The sequence below is a fragment of the Rhinoderma darwinii genome, chromosome 1 (assembly GCF_050947455.1).
Source record: "Rhinoderma darwinii isolate aRhiDar2 chromosome 1, aRhiDar2.hap1, whole genome shotgun sequence".
NCBI lineage: Eukaryota > Metazoa > Chordata > Amphibia > Anura > Rhinodermatidae > Rhinoderma > Rhinoderma darwinii.
In genome coordinates, this window is record NC_134687.1 from 22,819,283 (window position 1) to 22,841,850 (window position 22,568).

Here is a 22,568-nt window from a genome sequence, read left to right on the forward strand (position 1 = left end):
CCTCCACAGAGGCAGCAATGGCGCGTGTTCCATTATGGGTTATCAATAACTTTGTAGGAAATCCCCATTTGTACTTGATGCCGTGATCTCTTAGGGTCCTGGTAACTGGAAGAAAATCTCTCCAGGCTCGCAGGGTGGCATCTGAGATATCCGGGAATAGTGAAATAAGAGTATGAGGCGGTAGTTCCCAGTTTTCTGGCCTCAAAGATCAATCTCTCTTTTACATGGTAGAAATGTATTCTAGCCAACGTGTCTCTAGGCACCTTGTCCGCGGCCGCTTTCGGTTTAGGTATTCTATAAACCCAATCAATCGTCAAATCTAAGTCGGAGAGAGTCGGTACCATAGCAAGAAACAACCCTCTCAAGTAGCTAGCAAGCTCAGTGGGAGACACCTCCTCTGGAATGCCCCGTATTTTAATATTATTGCGTCTTGAACGATCTTCACCGTCCGTGGCCTTATTTTTGAGCCAGTTGACATCATCTTTAAATGTATTATGAGTGTCCACAAGTTCATTGTGTGCAACTGAAAAGTCTTCCATCTTACGTTCTAAGTGGTCAGTACGATCTTCCAAATCATTAACGTTGGCTTGTAGTTTACGGACCAACGAAGAAACGCTCTTATTTATGCCATTTTGGAGTAGGACTAACATGCCTTTCAGATGAAGGAAACTGAGTAATATCACAAGGTTCATCTGTCAATAATTGAGACAACATAACAGCGACAGTTAGAGGGGATTTTTTGCAGACCAGGTCTCTGCTTGCTGGTGAAGCCGTAGAATAGGGTGCCCCTGTCCATTTAGCACTGTCTCTGTTGTCTCTAGAATCAAAATTAGAGTCTCTATCCTCAGATGGCACCCCACTAAGGTTTTGCGGGGAGTTGTGAGGGACAGATTGTCCCTGTATTTCTGGGCAAGAGAAGCAACCGACAAAGTGCTATCTAGTCTTGTGAAAGTGCTGGGCTTCAGTAAGGCCTCATGCACACAACCATAGCCATGTGCACGGCCGTGATTTTCGGGTTGGAGTGTCACCCGCGGGCCGCCCGCACATCGCGGGCCGTGCATTAATTTCTATGAGCCTAAAAACATGTCCGTAATAAGACATGTCCGTTCTTTTTGCGGTCCAGGCTTCTGGGCCATGCACGGACCATGGAAACCACGGTCGTGTGCATGTGCTCATTGAATGAATGGGGCCGCAATTCACCTGCAGATTTGAGGGTGAATTGCGGCCACAAAAATACGTTTGTGTGCATGAGGCTTTCGTTTTCTAGGAGCGGCTTTGTCTCTGCGTTTAGAAATTATAGCTGATCCTTTAGAGAATTAAAGAAATGCAGATGAAAGGTGTAGGAAATACTATCTTCCACGTTAAACAAATATATAAATGCACAGGGGCACATCAATCAGTAAGGAGGGGTATCTGCCAGCAGACCGAAATCTCTCTCTACAGCTCACACGTCTGATGTTATGCAGTGGGGCGGCCGACATCTGAAAATTTACACCGCTGCTTCAGAAGCAGAGAAGGCCTCGGATGCGTGGACCCTTAAATGAGGGAGAATGTGTGCCCAAATCAATATGCCAAGTCGGCTCTCCTGTATAGTGAGTATGACAGGGGAAGGTGTACACTAGCAGATGGCAATTGATTAAATCCGGGGACGCCGCTCCCATGACACGCGGCCGTTATAGCCCAGACTCTGTTTGGTCTCCGAAACAGAGGATTGAGGTCCCAGACCAGCAGGAGCGGTGCCCGGTAAGCTTCCTGAGGTTGTGCAGATTTCAGCTGGCCAAATTCGGCTGGTTAGCTTTGTGGTGTGCCGCTTTCAGCAGATATTGTAGCAGGAGCGAGGTCTTCAAGCAGCCATTCTCCTCGGCAGCTAGGCTCTGCCCCCCAAGACTTTTTGTTTTCCATGCAAGAAGCTATTGCGTTTAAATGTCCGCATGGACCATGAATCTTACACCCTTTAATGATACTATGAAGTTTTGGATGCTTTTGTGGATCCGGAAGCTCTGCACAAACAATTCTGTTCACTCGTTCCATTACTATACATGAAAACATGAAATGTTAAATACTTTTGTGTCAAAAAAGACAAAGTATAATAGGTATGATACCTTTATTGGCTAACCATAATAGTTCTATATGCGGCTTTCAGAGCACAGAGGCCCCTTCTTCAGGCAGTTTACAAATGAATGACTTAGAAAAAAGCACAACATTTAGATGTTACACAAAGACAATTAGTACATGAGGTGATAAATCATTAAGATAAGCCGGAGCAATAAAACGGAGGTTATAGGGGTGATGACTTAGGGGTTAAGGCATCTGGAGTCAGTCTGATGGGGGACGTGACGTGTGTCCATGTAGTGGCTCATAAATCCAGGTGTTAGATTGAGGCCTTGTGTCAATGACTGGAATTTTATCATCATCTTGAATTCCCAAATTTTTCTTTCTCTGTTGTTTTTAAAATGACCCTTCAGAATGAGTACCTTTAAATCTGCCAAACTGTGATCAGGTCCAGAGAAGTGTTTTCCCCGGGTGTATCCACCTCCTGTTTTATTGTATGTCTGTGAAGATTCATCCTGGTTTGTAGTTTTTGTATTGTTTCTCCAATGTAGATTCCTTTATTGATGCACCTTGTACACAGGATCATGTACACTACATTGGAGGATGTACAGGAGAACGTGCCAGTGATTTTATAGTCCTGCTGCGTGTTTGGTATCTGGATGGTGTTTGATGACCAGATGTTGGTGCAGGTCTTGCATTTTCTATTATTGCAAGGAAAAGTGCCAGTCTCTGATGGTGATGAGAGGGCACTTCTGACCAGGAGATTCCTTAGGTTTGGTGGCTGTTTGTAGGCAAGGAGTGGTAAATCTGGGAATATTTCCTTCAGTTTATTGTCTTTGTTAAATACAGGTTGGAGATCAGCAGCAATTTTCCTCAAGATGTTCATTTGGGGGTTGTATATGACCACTAGGGGCGCCCTGCTGTTGTCTTTTTTCTTTTTGTACTCCAGAAGATTGCTCCTTGGAATTCTTGTTGCTCTGTAGATCTGATCATCTATAATCCTTGGATGGTATCCCTGTTGTAAGAATGTATTCCTCAGTGATAGCAGGTGTTGTTTTGTGTCTTCACAGTCTGAACAGATCCGTATGTATCGCAGAGCCTGGCTGTAGATGATGTCTTCACAGTCTGAACAGATCCGTATGTATCGCAGAGCCTGGCTGTAGATGATGCAGCCAGGCTCTGCGATACATACGGATCTGTTCAGACTGTGAAGACACAAAACAACACCTGTTATTACTGAGGAATACATTCTTACAACAGGGATACCATCCAAGGATTATAGATGATCAGATCTACAGAGCAACAAGAATTCCAAGGAGCAATCTTCTGGAGTACAAAAAGAAGGAAGACAACAGCAGGGCGCCCCTAGTGGTCATATACAACCCCCAAATGAACATCTTGAGGAAAATTGCTGCTGATCTCCAACCTATATTTAACAAAGACAATAAACTGAAGGAAATATTCCCGGATTTACCTCTCCTTGCCTACAAACAGCCACCAAACCTAAGGAATCTCCTGGTCAGAAGTCCCTCTCACCACCATCAGAGACTGGCACTGTCCCTCCAACAGTAGAAAATGCAAGACCTGTACCAACATCTGGTCATCAAACACCATCCAGATACCAAACACGCAGCAGGACTATAAAATCACTGGCACGTTCTCCTGTACATCCTCCAATGTAGTATACATGATCCTGTGTACAAGGTGCATCAATAAAGGAATCTACATTGGAGAAACAATACAAAAACTACAAACCAGGATGAATCTTCACAGACATACAATAAAACAGGAGGTGGATACACCCGTGGGAAAACACTTCTCTGGACCAGACCACAGTTTGGCAGATTTAAAGGTACTCATTCTGAAGGGTCATTTTAAAAACAACAGAGAAAGAAAAATTTGGGAATTCAAGATGATGATAAAATTCCAGTCATTGACACAAGGCCTCAATCTAACACCTGGATTTATGAGCCACTACATGGACTCACGTCACGTCCCCCATCAGACTGACTCCAGATCCCTTATCTCCTAAGTCATCACCCCTATAACCCCAGTTTTATTGCCCCGGCTTATCTTAATGATGTATCACCTCATGTACTAATTGTCTTTGTGTAACATCTAAATGTTGTGCTTTTTTCTAAGTCATTCATTTGTAAACTGCCTGAAGAAGGGGCCTCTGTGCTCTGAAAGCCGCATATAGAACTTTTATGGTTAGCCAATAAAGGTATCATACCTATTATACTTTGTCTTTTTTGACACAAAAGTATTTAACATTTCATATTGTCTCTGGCTAACACGGTACTACACTATTATTTACTGTATACATGAAAACGAGAGAGGAATTAGGATTTGTTTTTTTTTAGGGAATACAGAGTTAATAGTGGGGTCCCCCTTTCATGACTTAAGGTATGTTTGATGCTTCCGCTATCTACGACCTTACACCCCAAACCCCAATAAGAGACCACACATGAATTTTGGTGTAAAGGCCACAGCAGCCATTTATTAAACACACCTTTTTTCTGAAAAAGAGCATAACCATAAACACATCATAACTCCATGATAACATCCTGCTCTATTTCCCAACTCCAGATAAAGGATCCTTGAAGGCACTTCAATCATTAAACTCCATCGTTTCCTTATTAGGTCTGGACCCCTTACCCTACAGCCGTTCTGCACCTGACCCGAGGGCACCAACCATGTCCAAGACCTCTCTCTCCCTTCCTGGGGACCCTGCCCATCAGGAATATATATGAGCTGGGTAACCACTCCCCAGCCCCTCCAATACTATCCCGGGTTAAACGCCCCGAGTTCTCTTGCAACAATCTCCATTGTTGCTTCTCCTTCTCATTCCGTGCCTCCAAAGACCCCTCCTCCTACCGCCATTGCTACTGTGACAAAACAAAACCCCAACCGACAAATTCCCATAAACAGGAGAAAATACTGGGAGGGCGGGCGGGACAAAAATTTCTCCTGTTGTCCAGCGGGAAAGAGGGCTGCCTCTTCCCCGCATGGACTTATATACTTTATTCTCCACCCACCACATATAGATACATTTTGCCCCATGCCCCCTTTCACATAACCCTCCCATCCCTACAAATATAGCCTAACACATAATACCTAATACATAATAGCCTAGAACTCCCAAACACCTAGTCATGCGCTTGCTTCATTACGGCTGCGCCTACATTACGCTGGGCTTACTTGACTTAAGGTATGTTTGATGCTTCCGCTATCTACGACCTTACACCCCAAACCCCAATAAGAGACCACACATGAATTTTGGTGTAAAGGCCACAGCAGCCATTTATTAAACACACCTTTTTTCTGAAAAAGAGCATAACCATAAACACATCATAACTCCATGATAACATCCTGCTCTATTTCCCAACTCCAGATAAAGGATCCTTGAAGGCACTTCAATCATTAAACTCCATCGTTTCCTTATTAGGTCTGGACCCCTTACCCTACAGCCGTTCTGCACCTGACCCGAGGGCACCAACCATGTCCAAGACCTCTCTCTCCCTTCCTGGGGACCCTGCCCATCAGGAATATATATGAGCTGGGTAACCACTCCCCAGCCCCTCCAATACTATCCCGGGTTAAACGCCCCGAGTTCTCTTGCAACAATCTCCATTGTTGCTTCTCCTTCTCATTCCGTGCCTCCAAAGACCCCTCCTCCTACCGCCACGACAATCATGTGTGACCCCTTACACATGATTGTCCCTCCACAACTGCAGGGCTTTCTCCATGCCCTCCTTAATGTCCAAGGTCCACATATCCAGACCCACCTCGTTTAGATGAACACCATCCGCCCTGAGGAAACCTACCTCTCTACCCTCCAACTCCTTATGCCTCACCACAACACCGCCATTGCGTGCCACAAACCTGCCAACTACCTTGTTGACCTTTGCTCGCGCTTTGTTTAAGCTATGTATGGAACGTGCCTGCCGCCACACCTTGCGAGCCACAATATCAGACCATACAATAACCACTCCTGGGAACGCCGACCACAACCGCAAAAGGTCAATCTTCACATCCCTCACTAAATCCCTGGACGACCGAATGCCCAAATCATTGCCGCCAAGGTGCACCACTAAGATATCCGGCGCCCTGTCCAATCCCGCATAAAATTGTACCTCTGGTAACAGCCTACACCACAGCATGCCCCGCAGGCCCAACCATCTGACCTGCACCTCTGCGTGATCCATGCCCAACTGCCGTCCGGCCGGACGAACATCAGCACGCACACCTCCCCAGTGTACGTAGGAGTGCCCCATGATCCATATCAAGCAGGGACCTGCACCTAAAACAACACAAAACAACAACGTAACTACTCCATATCCACCTCCAGCACATCTTATCACCACCGCCTCAAAGCAAGTGAGGCCGCACATACAACCTGTATCTGTCTGACTCCCACCTACCAATCTTCTTAACCATCGCCGGGGATAAACCCCACCGAGCTGCTTCCGTAGCTGCGCCAATTCTAAAGGAATGAGAGCTAAAACCTGCTCCCCCTCTGCCGGACAACAGGATACATTTTTTGAACACCTGTGAAAACTGGAATTTTGACAGAGACAGCCCGTCTGCATGAACCAACAAGGATGCCGGGCCCTCAGGCCTCACCGCAACAAACTCCCGAAAACAGCGGACCGGGCACACCCGCGACCCTGGTAACTCATACAAACGCACCACAAAACCTCTCCCCTCCTGATCTGTCTTAGATCTACGGAGCAAACAAGAAAGGCAGGAGCCATCCAAATCCACATCAGCATACAATAAACCCCCTGCCACACTCTTACTGGCCGACACCAACTCCGATATCCGGAACGCCCCAAAGAAAGCCAAAGAAAAGGCCAGTGTAAATAGCCGCACTTCAAATGCTGAAACACAAACCTCCCTCAACAATTCACAAATCGCTACCAACAGCTCAAATGACACCGGCTTCCTGAGATCCCTAACTGCGGAACCCCTCCTGAAACCCTTCATTGCCTGCCGCACCAGAAAGGACTTAGTCACGTCCTCCTCACCTTTCTTCTTAAACCAAAAAGCCAAGGCCGACAAACTGCGAGCGACCATTGCTGCAGACGACCCCTCACTGTACGCATTTCCTATAAAATACAGCACACACGCCTGCCGATCTGCAATACCTGCCTGCGCATTTTCCAACAACGTCTCCCATACTTGCCACACCGCACTGTACCTCTGCCACGTGACCGCACTAACCGACCTTTCCACAAGCGACATCGCCATTGTCACACCACCTTCCACAGATGCTCTGGACAAGGCAGGCCATGAGACTCCGCCCCCGGCGCCAGCAGACGAAACCTGTCCCACTGTTGACGAGAAAGGGAATCAGCCACAGAATTCAGCACCCCAGGAATATGCACTGCCACAAAATGCGCATTCAACATCAGACCTCTCAAAACTAAATGTCGCAATAGTCGCACGACTGGCGGAGAATTAGCTGTCTGCGCATTAACAGCCTGAACGACACCTAGATTGTCACATACGAAACGCACTCTCCGGTCCCGCAGACAATCCCCCCACAACTCCGCAGCCACCACAATCGGGAACAATTCCAGCAGAGCCAAGTTACGGACAAAACCACATTCATGCCATGTATCAGGCCAAACTCCTGCACACCACTGCCCCTGGAAATAAGCCCCAAATCCACATGCACCTGATGCATCAGTATACAGCTCCAAGTCCACACTAGACACCGGCTGATACATGAGCACCGACCGCCCATTATAGGTCTGCAAAAACTCCCCCCACACCAACAAGTCAGCTTTCAACTCCGCCGACAACCTAATGAAATGATGAGGGGAATGCACCCCTGCGGTAGCATTCGCCAACCGCCTGCAAAACACCCGCCCCATGGGCATAATCCTACCAGCGAAATTCAAATGCCCCAACAAGGATTGCAAGTCCCGCAATTGTATCTTCTTCCTGCGCAGCGCACTCGCCACCAACTCTCTCATCTCCAGCAACTTATCATCAGGCAAGCGACACTCCATGTTATCTGAATCAATCATGATTCCCAAAAACTTAATGACCGTCGTGGGTCCCTCAGTTTTCTCAGGCGCCAAAGGTACCCCAAAATCCATTGCCACTCTCTCCATAGTGTGTAGCAATCCTGCACACACATAGGTACCCGGCGGACCGATAAACAGGAAATCATCCAGATAATGTAGGGCAGATTGCACCTGCGCCTCCCGACGGACCACCCACTCCAAAAACGTGCTAAACATCTCAAAATAAGCGCATGAAATGGAGCAGCCCATCGGGAGGCAACAATCCACAAAATATTCCTCCTGCCAATAACATCCCAGCAAACAAAAACTATCCGGATGCACCGGCAATAAACGAAAAGCGGCCTCAATGTCAGTTTTCGCTAACAGAGAGCCCTTCCCGTATTTCCGAACCCAAACAACCGCCGCATCAAAGTTAGTGTAACTGACCGCGCACAGGGCCGGATCAATGCCGTCATTCACCGACTCGCCTTCCGGATAAGACAAGTGATGAATAAGGCGGAATTTATTCACCTCCTTTTTTGGAACCAAACCTAACGGGGAAACACGCAAATTCTGAACAGGCGGGGAGGAAAACGGCCCCGCCATGCGGCCCAAAGCCACCTCCTTCAGCAGCTTATCCGTAACCAGATCAGGCCGCGCCAAAGCAGACGACAAATTACGGACTACCCCGTCACGTCCAACCGACGTACAAGGAATCCGAAAACCTTCTGAAAATCCTAACCACAACAATTCCGCCACTTTCTTATTTGGATAGCCCCTTAAAAACGGGAGCATCCTTTCCACCCTCACCGGCGTCGCCCCTCTTCTGCTCAGCATCTCCCTGCCTGCCCTTATGCTTCTTGAAGCATCTGGACAAACCATGGGCGCCTCCGCAACCGGAGCACTCGTGCTTGTACCTACAATCTGGGCCGAACTTGCAATGCCCCTCATTATACTGCCAGCAACACCCCTTTCCTGAGGATCCTGACCGACCCGCTGCTGACCCCTGACCGCCGGCCGCATCACGAAAGGGCTGCTGCCCCTGTTTTGGCGCAGACATCAGACGCATCCATAAACTGATATCCTTGTGATCCCATCGCAACGACGGGCGCACCGACTTCCGCTGACGAAACTGTTCGTCATACCGCAACCACGCATTACCACCGTATACACGATACGCCTCCCCTACCGAATCCATATAACAGAATAGCGCCGAACAGTTCTCCGGCGCCTTCTCACCCACCACACTAGCCAAGATAGCGAAGGCCTGCAGCCAATTCGCAAAAGTCCGTGGAATCAAACGATACCGCCGCCGCTCCTCCTCCTCCTTCTTACTTTCATCCGGTTTCCACCGGTCCAAATTAAACTTCTCTAACGGCAGCAAAGAAAAAATCTCAACATATTCATCTTTCCATATCTTTTCCCTAATCTCCACCTTCAAATGTGCCCCCAGCGGGCCCTCAAAACACACATAAACCTCACCTTTAGCGGCGTCAGCCAAACGCACATCCTCCACCACCTTCTTAGCTGTACTAGCCGCCTCGTCAACTGCTTTTCCCACAGCCACTACGGCACCCACAACCGGCGCCACTTCACTAACACCCGCAATCACTGCCGCAGCTGCACCAGAAATCGCCTCATTAGCAACCGCACTCCCTGCCGCACTAGCAGACGCCTCACTAGCAGCGCCCCATACCCTCGCTGGCGACTGCTCTACGCCTGGCACAATTCTCATAAAATACTCCTGCATCCCTCTAAACAACAATTGCATCTGTGACATTGACAATATCCCCCCCACATCCCCCCCACACATCCCCGGCACCACATCAGTGGTAGACTCACCCGTACGTCCCTGAGGTGACCTCCCAGCGGACGCGTCCATCACTCCAGATAATCCAGGCGTCGGTCGTGACGATCCTAGGGAGTGGTGCTCCTGCACCCCACGCTCCCCGTAGCTCCCCGCACTTCCAGTCGCTGCTGCTCTAGGCTCCGCGGAATGCGGCCCGTCCACGATCCTGCCACCCCCTGGTGGCGTGGCATATTCAGAACGACAGCCCTGCCGATCCAGTCCTTCTGCAGGGCTGTCAAAATAAAATCTTCTTGTAGTCGTCGCTGCCTGTATAGCAGACCGCTGCCCCCCCTCGTCCGGATGGGGCCCGGCGTCATTCCAAGAAGTTGCCCGGGTACCTCCGGTCGCTGTCGCCGCCGCACGCCTCCCTGCTCCTGCAGGAGGCGATCTCGCTCCCCATCTAGATGCCGCCCGCCTCTTCCTGCGGGTCGGCGCTGGTGTCCTGATGTCTGTCCGCTGAGCTCCTCCGGCACCTGGAGCATCGGCGCCGGAGAAAGCCGTCACTTCCGGACCTGCGCGCGCATCCGGCCCCGCACGCACATCCGGTCCTGTGCGCGCATCCGGTCTTGCGCGCGCATCCGGTCCCGCCTCCACTTCCGGCGTTGTTGTTGAAGACAGGAGGGAGGAAGATGGCCGCCGCGGCCCCCCCCCTCCTGTCACCTCCGGTCTCGCCCGCCTGATGGGATTCCTCCCAGACCTCCGTGGACCGACGCCAGGGTGCAGCTCCGGACCAGCAGGAGGAGGAGGGTCCCTGGAGGGGCTCCCTCGGCGCCGACCAGACCGAGGCGTCTCTGCAGATGAAGGCCTCTCCTGAGGCCTGGAACGCCTGCTGCTGCGTCCCTCACTCTCCTCTCCAGCCGCTGGAACCGGAGGAAGAGCCCCGGCAATCAGCGCATCCAGCCATCCCACGCCGTGCTGCATCGCTGCATCGCGGATCCTGGCCATCGTTGTCTCCATCGCCGCTTCCATCAGGTAAGTAGAAATATTAATCTGTATATTTGTCTTTTAAATATAGTAACAGGACAAAAATTTCTCCTGTTGTCCAGCGGGAAAGAGGGCTGCCTCTTCCCCGCATGGACTTATATACTTTATTCTCCACCCACCACATATAGATACATTTTGCCCCATGCCCCCTTTCACATAACCCTCCCATCCCTACAAATATAGCCTAACACATAATACCTAATACATAATAGCCTAGAACTCCCAAACACCTAGTCATGCGCTTGCTTCATTACGGCTGCGCCTACATTACGCTGGGCTTACTGGACTCTCATCTATAGGCCGGAGCAGAGAGCAGCTACAAAGAGATTCTCCACCTCTGGAGGACCCGGCATTTCCATGTATTACGCAGACAGCCCATTCTAAAATAACAAAAATATATAAAAAACAGGAATAATAAATGACAACAAATACATTACAAATCACAGAAATCAGTGCAATGGAATTAGACTAAAGACAAACACAAATGTAAAACAAGTATAATAATATTGAAGCTGCCGCAAGTCATAAAACAGAAGTTGTAGTAAGAAGGCGGAAAGTTTTCTTCTGTATTCAGCCGGTTAAAGCCGATCCAGTCCATCGTCCAAGTTCCCCAGATTGTTCATGTTAAATAAATACTATTTTTTTTTGTGATTTACTCTGACTGAGAAATGTCATATTATAATAATGTGTTTATTACTTTTTTATTTTTTATAATGGAGTGTATTGTCTGGTATGTAGCCGCACGCTTATACCCCCCCCCCCCCCCAAGACACACACATGGTCCAATGCAAACACACACTTCCCAGTCACAGTCAGTGTCAATATAGCCCATGTAAAGGATCCAGCCACAGTGCCCCCATATCAGCACCAGCCACTGTCCCCCGATATCAGCACCAACCACTGTCCCCCCATATCAGCGCTGACCACTGTCCCCCCATATCAGCACCAGCCACTGTCCCCCCATATCAGCACCAGCCACTGTCCTCCCATATCAGCAGCAGCCACAGTGTACCCATATCAGCAGCAGACACAGCGTACCTATATTAGCACCACCCACATTACAGGGCCAGGCGCACGCCTCCATTGTAGTACACATGCCCACAGAACTAGCCAACCACTTACCTCTGATTCCCGTCATTCTGAGTCACCAATATACTAATGACGGTAATTAAGAGAGCAGTGCGCCCCCTATGGTGGTTTACAGGCATGCAGCCTGGGATCCTGGACACCCAGTGCTGTTGACCCCATACTCATCCTTGTGGACACCCTCGTTACTGAAAAGTAATATCTGAAGTAAAAAAAATAGTCCAAACGTATAGGACTAGCGCAGGACTTTTCTCTCCACTGCTTCTCACGGAATCTGCGACGGAGGCCCCGGGTGTAGCCCCCAACGCAGATGAGAACAAACCCTTATAGGCAACCCCCCGACCCTGTGGTTGCAAGAAATTTCGCTATTGATGACCTTTACTCGCCCTCAATATCAGATCAGTGTTGGTGAAACACCCGGCAGCGCCGCAGATCAGCTGCTTCGTTGCAGCTCCGGCACCGGGACAATTGAACAGCTCTCTGGCGGTGTTGTGCGGTTCCAACATCGATTGGATATTGAGTGTCTTTTCTGAGGATAATTTATCAATTTCTAATACCGGGACATAATCCCCCAACCAGACCACAACCCAAAACAAGTCCCTTATATATGACAGCAGACATTCTTGTTTTAGGAACATTTATATTCAATAAACAAAATAAACAAGTATCACCGACATGGGGCAAAAATGACATTTACAACAGCCCAGACCTGAGCAGAACAATCACATGAGGAAAGAAGATCACATGTCAAACAGTTCAGCACTCAGAGAGGTCGACGCTGCTGGAGGTCCTGAGCTGCACTCTGCATGTCCAGGTCCAGTCTGAGCTGCTGGGTATGGGCCACTGTGTGATTGGCCAGTGGGTGGGGGGCCGTGGTATTCAGATTGATAGTACCCGTCCTGCTGAAACAGGGTTGGAGGACTGTTATACGGCTGGTAATGGTCAGGGTGTTGTGGTGGTCCAGCTGTGTAATGTGTCGGGGTAGAAGGACACGCCACCCGCCATCTGTGCTGCTCCACATGCTGATACAGGTCCCACGGGTCGTTTGGAGCAACAAAGATCTCCACCCCTGCAATCAGCATGTTCTACCAGTGTAGCTGTCGGTCTTCTGGCACATGTCGTAGATGGGGCGCGAGACTGTGAAGGATGACGGCCCCTGGACATTTGTAGCTTCTTCGGGTCAGATAGTCGGCACACTGGTGTTAATCATGGATTGGTTGTGGGTGCCGGGTCGCCACGCCCCATACTACACCGCGGTGCAGGCCGACTTGGCCGCGTGTCTGCAGCCACTCACGATGCTGTCAGAATGTTGACCTCTTCAGGGGTTTGTTGCTGGGCGGTGCTGGTGCTACTATCAGATGATTTCTATACTGGTGCCTCAATTTGGGTTTTATCAGAATCCTCCTGTGGATCATCCCGACTGTCAACGGTTCTAGAATGGAAAAGGAAATCATAAACCCAATAATAATAAAAATAAATAGTATAAAGTGACATCTGGAAGAATGGCCCTCACCCTCGGCCTATGTGGTACATGCCATACTTCCATGCTGGCACTTTCAGGACAGCAAGACTACTTTCTTCTGGAAGTGATGTATGGAAGTATGGGGGGCACCACAGGGGTCTGGGGGACATGCTATACTTCCATATGTAACTTCCAGACACAATGAGTCTTGCTATCTGGACCAGTGCCAGCATGGCACACACCACAGAGGCCTGGCATTGCATGGCAGTCTTTTTCATGAACTATATGGCACTGTATAGTAGTATTCTGCGTATACTGGATGACATTGTTATGTGAGCAATGTATGGCAGTATTATTTAGGCACTGTGTTGGGTACTCGGTGCGCTCTGTATGGCACTACTATCTAGGCAATGTATAGTGGTATTACTATCATATAACGGAGCGGTTATGGCAGGGACAACGTCTGACTATTGTGAACTGCACATTTCTCCTCCAATGAACTGTAAATCTGCACATGATACGGGGAAGTTGGATTTCGCTGGTTTGCTTGTTGGAATTTCTACAATTAAAGTGCAGCTAAACGTTTTACAAACTTCTGACATCTCATAGTGACCGGTCAGAAGTCTGGATTGGTGGGGGTCCGAGCACTGAGACCCCCACCAATCTCTAGAATGAAGCAGCTGAAGGTCTCGTGTGATCGCTCAGCCGTTCCTGTCTGTTCGGCTGTTTCTGGAAATAAATGTATCTGTGTGCGGAGTCAATAGAAAGTCTATGAGCCCGTCCTCCGCTACATCGGCTTTCCGGAAAAAGCCGAACAGACACGAAGCAGCTGAGCGATCACACGAGACCTTCACCTGCTTCATTCTGGAGATTAGTGGGGGTCTCAGTGCTCGGACCCCACCAATCCAAACCTCTGACATTTCTCTATGACCGGTCAGAAGTTTGTCAGACGTTTAGCTGCACTTTATAGATAAATGTCATGTTCTTCATATAAAGCTCCAGTTCTCACTATTGCTCTTCACATGGACTGATCTTTCATTCTTCTAAGGCTGAATTCAGATGAATGTAGAGAACGTCCATGTGACCGCCGTTATAACAACCGTGTGAAGGGATCCGTTATAAAATAGAACATGTCCTATTTTGTTCCGTTTTCACAGATCCCTCAATAGACTCAAGTCTATGGGATCCGTGAAAACAGAACTCGCACGGGGGCACCTCGGATGTGAAGAACGTCACGTTTTTCACGTCTGAGTTCCCCCACGTTGGTGTGAATCCGGCCTTATGTAGTAATTCCCATTATGAAATATCAGAAGATGGAGTTTTTCTAATTCTATAATGACATCAGCTGGAAATGTTCACCTCACTATAGGGGTTCTGCGTGGATCAGCCGTGTGACTCCCCCAAGAATAACACAACTTCATGTCACTTCATGTCTTCAGCTCCTCATGGGCCGGAGAGAATGATATTATATCGTCTTGTCAGTTTTGCCGCAGCCGCATGAATAATGAGCTCAGAGTTCGGCTCCCAAATCCTTGTGCTGTGAAAAGGAGATTTTCAGTTAGATTTGGAGGCAATGTTACCAGGAAAAGGCGACACGCCGCTGCTCTCTACCCCCCGCAGCCTGGAAAATGGGAAATAAGATCTGAAACTTCAGCGTGAAAATCCATTGGCCGCCAACCAATAAACTGCTCCTGAACCTGTTTCCCGTAGTGAAAACTGCAATAAAAAGGACTCATCAGTGGATACTAGAATTTCACAAGAAATAACAATTCTGTAGAATCTTTTCTTAGAACTCTGCGTTGTGCCGTTCCTCTGTTATTCCTCCTGAAAATGTATGAATAAATTGACAACTGGGTGTTACCATTCTCCTTGTCAATAGGGTGTGGCTCTGCACTGCCTGATATTTTCAGCACTGATTGGACAGTTTCAGAGTCTGTAGAAACACGCCCCTATGACACGGGGAATGATAACAGCCAGTTGTTGATTTATTCATACATTTCCAGGAGGAATAACAGAGGAAAGACGCAACTTAGAGTTCTAAGAAAAGATTCTCCGGAATTGTTGTTTTATGGGAAATACAATGATCTACTGATAAGTCCTTTTTAAAGCAGTTTATACCTATAGCACGTGCATGTGTGTGTGTGTATGTGCGTGTTTGTTTGTTTCTGCGTGTGTGTTTGTGCGTGTGTCTGTGTGTGTATGTGTGTGTGTGTGTGTGTGTGCGTGGGTGTGTGTCTGTGTGTGTATGTGTGTGTGTGTGTGTGTATGTGTGTGTGTATGTGTGTGTGTGTGTGTGTGTGTGTGTGTGTGTGTGTGTGTGTGTGTGTTCCAGACATCACAATTTGGCCCTTGTCAATGTGGCTCAGATTCTTACACTTGCCCATTTTTCCTGCATCCAAGACATCAACTCCAAGAACTGACTGTTCACTTACTGCATAATAAGGGCTTGTCCACACACAACGGAATTGCTGCAGAAATTCGAGCTGAAAAACGCAGACATTCCGCTGCGGCAAAAACGCACCATTTCCTGAGTTTTTAACGGCAGAAAATGGTGCGTAATTTGCTGCGTTTTTCACAATGTTGGGAGATGGAGACGTCTCCTCTGAAAAACGCAGCAATTCTGGACACTTTCCGCAGCAGGAATTGACATGCGACGGTCCGAAAAATACGCACCGCAGGCCAAACTCTGCTCGGAATATTTCTGCAGCATGTGGAGGAGATTTGTTAGATCCCATCCTCTATGCTGCTACTGTATTCTGCTGCGTTTATTCTGTCCGAAATACCGTCCGGAAAAAAAACGTGTCAATTCCGCAGCGTGTGGAAGAGCCCTATATCCCCCCCCCCCTTGTCAGACGCCGTTGTAACCAGATCATTAATGTTATTCCATTTACCGGTCAGTGGTTATAATGTTATGGCTGATCGGTGTATATACAATATCTGTCCAATAATCCAGACAGTTGATAATCCGGCGTTCATCAAGTCCAGCGATGTCGGTTAAATTCACTGTTTGATGTCTTTTTCTCTATAAACCGAATATATAATTTATTATTAGATAATAACAAAGAAATAATTTGTGACAATTAAACCCCCCCCCCCCCCCCATGCTGACGACAAACAATATATATATAATCTCTATATGTTCTGCATTGTATTGTGACTTGTTTGGCTGCTGATCCCCGGGATCCACTAACTCTGGGAGAACATCACATCCTTTACACATTGATCTCCTGATCCCCGGGATCCACTACCTCTGGGGGAACATCACATCCTTTACACATTGATCTCCTGATCCCCGGGATCCACTACCTCTGGGAGAACATCACTTCCTTTACACATTGATCTCCTGATCCCCGGGATCCACTAACTCTGGGAGAACATCACATCCTTTACACATTGATCGCCTGATCCCCGGGATCCACTACCTCTGGGAGAACATCACTTCCTTTACACATTGATCTCCTGATCCCCGGGATCCACTACCTCTGGGAGAACATCACATCCTTTACACATTGATCGCCTGATCCCCAGGATCCACTACCTCTGGGAGAACATCACATCCTTTACACATTGATCTCCTGATCCCCAGGATCCACTACCTCTGGGAGAACATCACATCCTTTACACATTGATCTCCTGATTCCTCCGCTGCTTTCTGTCATTACATGAGATGGATGGTGATAAAATGTGTAAATCACTGGTATATAAAACATAAGGGGCACAACGGGCAGAGACCGGGATTTTTGCGCCTGGAAAGATATTGAAATACAATGAGATTTATGTGGAGTCGCTGTGACTTACATTACAATCTCAGCGTCCAATGAAAACCCAAATCTGACTGAATTCTGCAATATTACATTTTACTAAATAAAATTATCTGAATGTAAATATTCCCAAGTCAATACAAAAATAATATACAGTCCATGAAAGTCAATTTATGGGGCCCATAATATTACACCCACTAAACGGCTCCTGAAGGGCTGACCTGGGGGGACCCACAAACAAGATCTGTGTCTGCAATCTATAGGGGCCTTATGGATAGTGATTTAATGTGGATGTATCAGTCACACATCCCTTTTCTATATGTACTATTAGGGTATACGGATGTCATAGTGGAGCATCTCTTGTCAGGAACCCCCTCTAGTACACGGCCATTTTAACACATTGGTGGGCCCAGTGCAGGGGCTTCATGAGTGCCCCCTCCTAATTATCTTAGGCTATGTTCCCACGGGTCAGAATACGCTGTGTAAAAGTATACAGCGTATCCGACCTAAAACCCGCAGGGAATTTCGCCCAGAAAACTGCACCAAATTGTGGTGCAGTTTTTCGGGTGCAATCTCTGCTTCGAAAAAAAAAGAAATTGTATCCTTACCGCTGACCAGTCCGGCCTCCGGGGATGATGCTGCGGCCCATGTGACTGCCGCAGCCTGTCATTGGCTGCAGCAGTCACATGCGATGAAAAGTCATCCCAGGAGGCCGACCTAGACAGAAAACAGAAGAATGCGTCGCTATGACAAGTATTAGCTTTTTTATTACATTTAAAAAAAAAAGTTTTCTTTTTATTTAATTCGTGATTTTTTTTCCGGCGGAATTGCAGCGTTTCCACCGCAAAAGTAACAGCACTTGCTATTTGCTGCGGATTTAACATCCCTATTGTATTCAATGGGGAAAACCCACAACAAAAGAGCAACAAATCTGCAGCATTAATTGACATGATTTAAACTTCACACTGCAGGTCAATTTATGAAAGGTTTTCACTGCAGATTTTTTCTACAGCGGGTGCATGAGATTTGTTCAAATCTCATTCACTTTTCTGCTACTATAAATACACCATTCACACTATTGCAGCATGCCACAAAGCATTCCAGTATGTAATGTATGTAATTGTCTGATGAGGAATTGTCCATATATCATGCTAATAACTATGACTAACATGCTGCAAATCCTCAATGTGCTGCAATTGTATGCTGTACTAGAAGACCCCATATACCAGGTATATAATGATGAGAGGGGATTAGATAACGCCAGATGTAGCCGGTGTCAATATACATAAGAAATACAGGGCGCAGGAGAGACAATGCCATGCCAATATGAAATAGGTCGTTATCCAATACCAGTATAATGATGAAGAACTATAACTCAGAGCATGCTGAGAGTTGTAGTTCTACAGCAGCTGCTGAGCCGCAGGTTGGTGACCACTGGTTTAGACACCGGCTCTGCCTAATCATCAGAGGTTGTAAGAGAACATACCTTCCTAGGCGTCATCGTATTGTAGAGAATTCCCGGCCACCGGGGGATTTCCTGCTTGTCCTGGTAAGAATGGAAAGAAAAGTTGTCAAATATATCAAACTATTAGTTGTTGTAGGAAATAAAGCAATTCCTATAGGAAGTCTGCGCAGGAACTCACTGGTTACCACATTGGTTTGGCGGGATGAGAATCATTAAAGGGGCGTCTCGTTCCGTATTGAGGCATATATATATATATACATGTCATAGAGGGATATCCGGCTCTCGTGACAAAAACCCTGAAATTCCACCTTAGCTCTATACGTTTTATATTCACGCCGTTCACTGTGCCGGGTAAATAACATGTTACCTTTATTCTATGTGTCGGTACGATTACGATGACACCACAGAAGTAGAGTTTTTATGTTTTACGACTTTTGCAGAACTAAAATGATTTATTTTTGCATCGTCGCTTTCCAAGAGCCGTCATTTTTTATTTTTCCGTCAGTGCAGTGATATGAGGGCTTGTTTTTTGCGGGACGAGGCGTAGTTTTGATTGCTACTGTTTAGCTTATGGCTTAACTTTTATTATGACTTTTTGGGGGGCAATGGAAAAAAATAGCAATTTCGCAATTGTTTTTTGTGTGTTTCTACATGTTAACTTTATTATTTGGGTCTTGCGGTCGCGGCGATACCATATATGTGCACTTGTATTTATTTTTTACACTTTTACTGAACAAAACCACTTTTTATGGGAAAATTTTTATTTTTTTCAACTGTAATCTTTATTAATCATTTTTACGCTCTGATGCTTTGGTAACTTAGTCCACCAAAGAATTATTTCCTGTCAGTGTAAATCTGGCACGTCCTAATAGGTATATAGCCAGGGCAGGCCTAGGGGGCTTTATTAGGGGCCTTTATTAGGCCCGCGGCTGCCATGACAGCCCATCGGAGGCCGGCGATTGCATTTGCGGTCCGCCGATGGGAGAGAGAGGGAGCTCCTCCCCCTGTAAAAAAGTTAAATGTCGCGGTCGCTGTTGACGGGTTAAAGGGCCGCGATCAACGTAAACTATGATTTCTACCATTTTAGCAGGAGCCCGGCTGTCTAATGACCGCTGAGTACCCGCTCCCGCCTGCAGGACACCCGCGCAGGACTTAGACTCGGCTGCCATGAACAATCGCATTGGTGGTCACTAAGGGGCTAAAGATAAAAATCTTCACTAGTTGATAATTAATGAACATTTCCTCCTCAAATTAAAATATTGCCTTTAAATCTAAGTTTTGAGTTGTCCTCTTGTGTGACGTCACTTATCATTCTCATTATTAGCTCCGGCTCCAGGTAGCGCTTCTGCCGTGGGGTTTGGCCACCATTTGCCACTGTATACCTAAACAGTGCGATACATTGCAGACTTCCGTCACAGGTACACTGCAGAAGTCCTACGGAAGGCTAGAACGTAATGTGAACAGGGTCTAACTTTCAATGAAGCATCACATCAAAGTGTATAGTTAAGGCTGTGTTCACACATTGCGGTCATATCACGGTTTTTGCAGCGATTTTCACTACTCAACAAGAACACGGGGGTTTTGAAAAGAAGCTGCATTTTTGCCATAGAATCTTGGCAAAAACATGTGACATGACTGCACCGTGTGAACACAGCTTAAAAGGTGAAGGTAAAACAATGAGAGTGGTGGTGTGAACATGTATTCAGACTACAGAATCCTGAAGAGACGTCATGTAACGAGTATTAGCACATACTAAATTATCATCAGGGAAACAGTGAGTATTTAGACTTACCATCCCCGTCCAGCTACAGTCCATTCATGATTGAGTTTCCGGGATTCTTCTTTTATGTTGGTGGTGACGGAGGTTCTCGGTGGTGATGGGACAGGAGTTTCCATTTCTCTCAGACTTTCAGAGCTGCGGGCCGTGTTGTGAAGACATAATGATGGAGGTTTTTGGACATTACTAGTTTGATGGGAATCTCCATTTGTAGGCAATGATCTCGATGTGATGATGAGATTATATAAAGTCGTCCAACTCTGGGGGGAGATTTTTCAGCTTTGGGGCCAGTGTTTTCTCAACGGTAGAGACATCTGGAGGCAGAAATCTCATGAAGTCGGGGACTTAGAGACCAAATCCAGGATTCCTCAAAGTCAATTGTGGTTGAGTAGGGATCGGTCTCTATGTCCAGAATTGTTTTTCTCCATTTCCTCATTTTTATTCATCAGTTCATTCTGTGATTTGGCAATGGTCTCCTGATTGGAGCAATTCCTTTTTTAGAGAGTGGACAATTTCTATTACATTCTCCTAGTTGCCTCCTTAACAGATGCTTCATAAACTCCTCAGTCAGCAGAGGATTCAGGGATAAACAAGTCTACTCCATCAGCTGGAATACTGTGAGAGGGAAAGGATGCCTCGTCTATCTTTTTAGATGTAGTTATCTTAGTACTGAGGCCCAGAGAAGAGCCAACTACTGGAGTAAGTTGTCCCAGGGATAGGCATGGGCCCTTTAAGAGTCAGTACACCAATATAGGACATTTCCATCTCCCATTGAGCAGAGGAAGAGACATTAAAGTGTTATGACCAGTTTAGCACTCTGGATCTAGGCCAGACTGTCCATCAGCAGTAAGGATGTGTGGAACTGAGCATGCTCAGTGCGTGCCAGCCTAGAAACAAGGGGGGGCACAGTTACCCGTGTACTAGGAGGATACTCAGCGGATATAAAATGGGGACCCCAGGCAGCAGTGGAGAGCCCTGGTGAGGGATTTGCAGTCTGGTCTAGGGGTCACGACCTAAAGCACGTTCCATAGTGTAATGGTTAGCAATCTGGATCTCGGCCAGGCCATCCACTAGCAGCATGGACACAAGGGTACTAAGGGTAATCAGGAGGGCTGGCCCTTAAAGCAGGGGGCACTCAAGGTACCCGTGTTCTAGGAGTAAACGGGGCATAAAAAGGGGATTCCAGGCAGTGGTGATTTGTGGTTTGGGACCCCTAGCCTCGTCTAGGGGTCACAACCTAAAGAAGGTTCCAATAGTGTAATGGTTAGCACTCTGGATCTAGGCCAGACTGTCCATCAGCAGTCAGGATGTGTGGAACTGAGCATGCTCAGTGCGTGCCAGCCTAGTAACAAGGGGGGGGGGGGGCACAGTTACCCGTGTAATAGGAGGATACTCAGGGGATATAAAAATGGGGACCCCAGGCAGTAGTGGAGAGCCCTGGTAAGGGATTTGCAGTCTGGTCTAGGGGTCACGACCTAAAGCACGTTCCAAAGTGTAATGGTTAGCACTCTGGATCTCGGCCAGGCTATCCACTAGCAGCATGGACACAAGGGTACTAAGGGTAATCAGGAGGGCTGGCCTTTAAAGCAGAGGGCACTGAAGGTACCCGTGTTCTAGGAGTAAACGTGGCATAAAAAGGGGACCCCAGGCAGTGGTGATTTGTGGTTTGGGACCCCTAGCCTCGTCTAGGGGTCACGACCTAAAGAAGGTTCCAATAGTGTAATGGTTAGCACTCTGGATATAGGCCAGACTGCCCGTAAGTAGCCAGGGTGCTCAGCCTAGAAAGCAGGTGGGCACTAAATATATTTTGCGGAGAGTGGACTGATAAGCAGCACAGCTGTGGCACTTGTGGAGCCGGAAGCAAACATAGTCAATACATGGCCACGGTCAGGGCAGACAGCAAATAAGAATAGTCCATAAACAGGCCGAGGTCAGGGCAGGCAGCATACAAGCATAGTCCATAAACAGGCCGAGGTCAGGGCAGGCAGCAAACAAGCATAGTCCATAAACAGGCCGAGGTCAGGGCAGGCAGCAAACAAGAATAGTCAAAAAACAGGCCGAGGTCAGGGCAGGCAGCATACAAGCATAGTCCATAAACAGGCCGAGGTCAGGGCA

At 47.5% G+C, this 22,568-nt stretch overlaps 2 long non-coding RNA genes across 3 annotated transcripts in view; both read right to left on the reverse strand.

Moving 5' to 3' along the window:
- The window catches only part of LOC142719681 (uncharacterized), a 255,217-nt gene that overhangs the window by 229,238 nt on the left and 3,411 nt on the right, over nt 1-22,568 (reverse strand). Inside the window, exons 1-2 of one of the 2 annotated variants that reach the window (XR_012872906.1) lie at nt 20,469-21,263; nt 18,698-18,757 (exon numbers count right to left, since the gene is read on the reverse strand). This is a non-coding gene — a long non-coding RNA (uncharacterized LOC142719681). Of the gene's footprint in view, nt 1-18,697; nt 18,758-20,468; nt 21,264-22,568 lie in introns of those variants that run through there. The other variant, XR_012872889.1, reaches the window with a different exon arrangement.
- LOC142719570 (uncharacterized) lies at nt 12,660-16,475 on the reverse strand. Its single transcript, XR_012872842.1, has 3 exons — nt 16,342-16,475; nt 14,810-14,987; nt 12,660-13,420 (listed from the first exon to the last, which is right to left on the reverse strand). It is a non-coding gene; the product is annotated as an uncharacterized LOC142719570 (long non-coding RNA).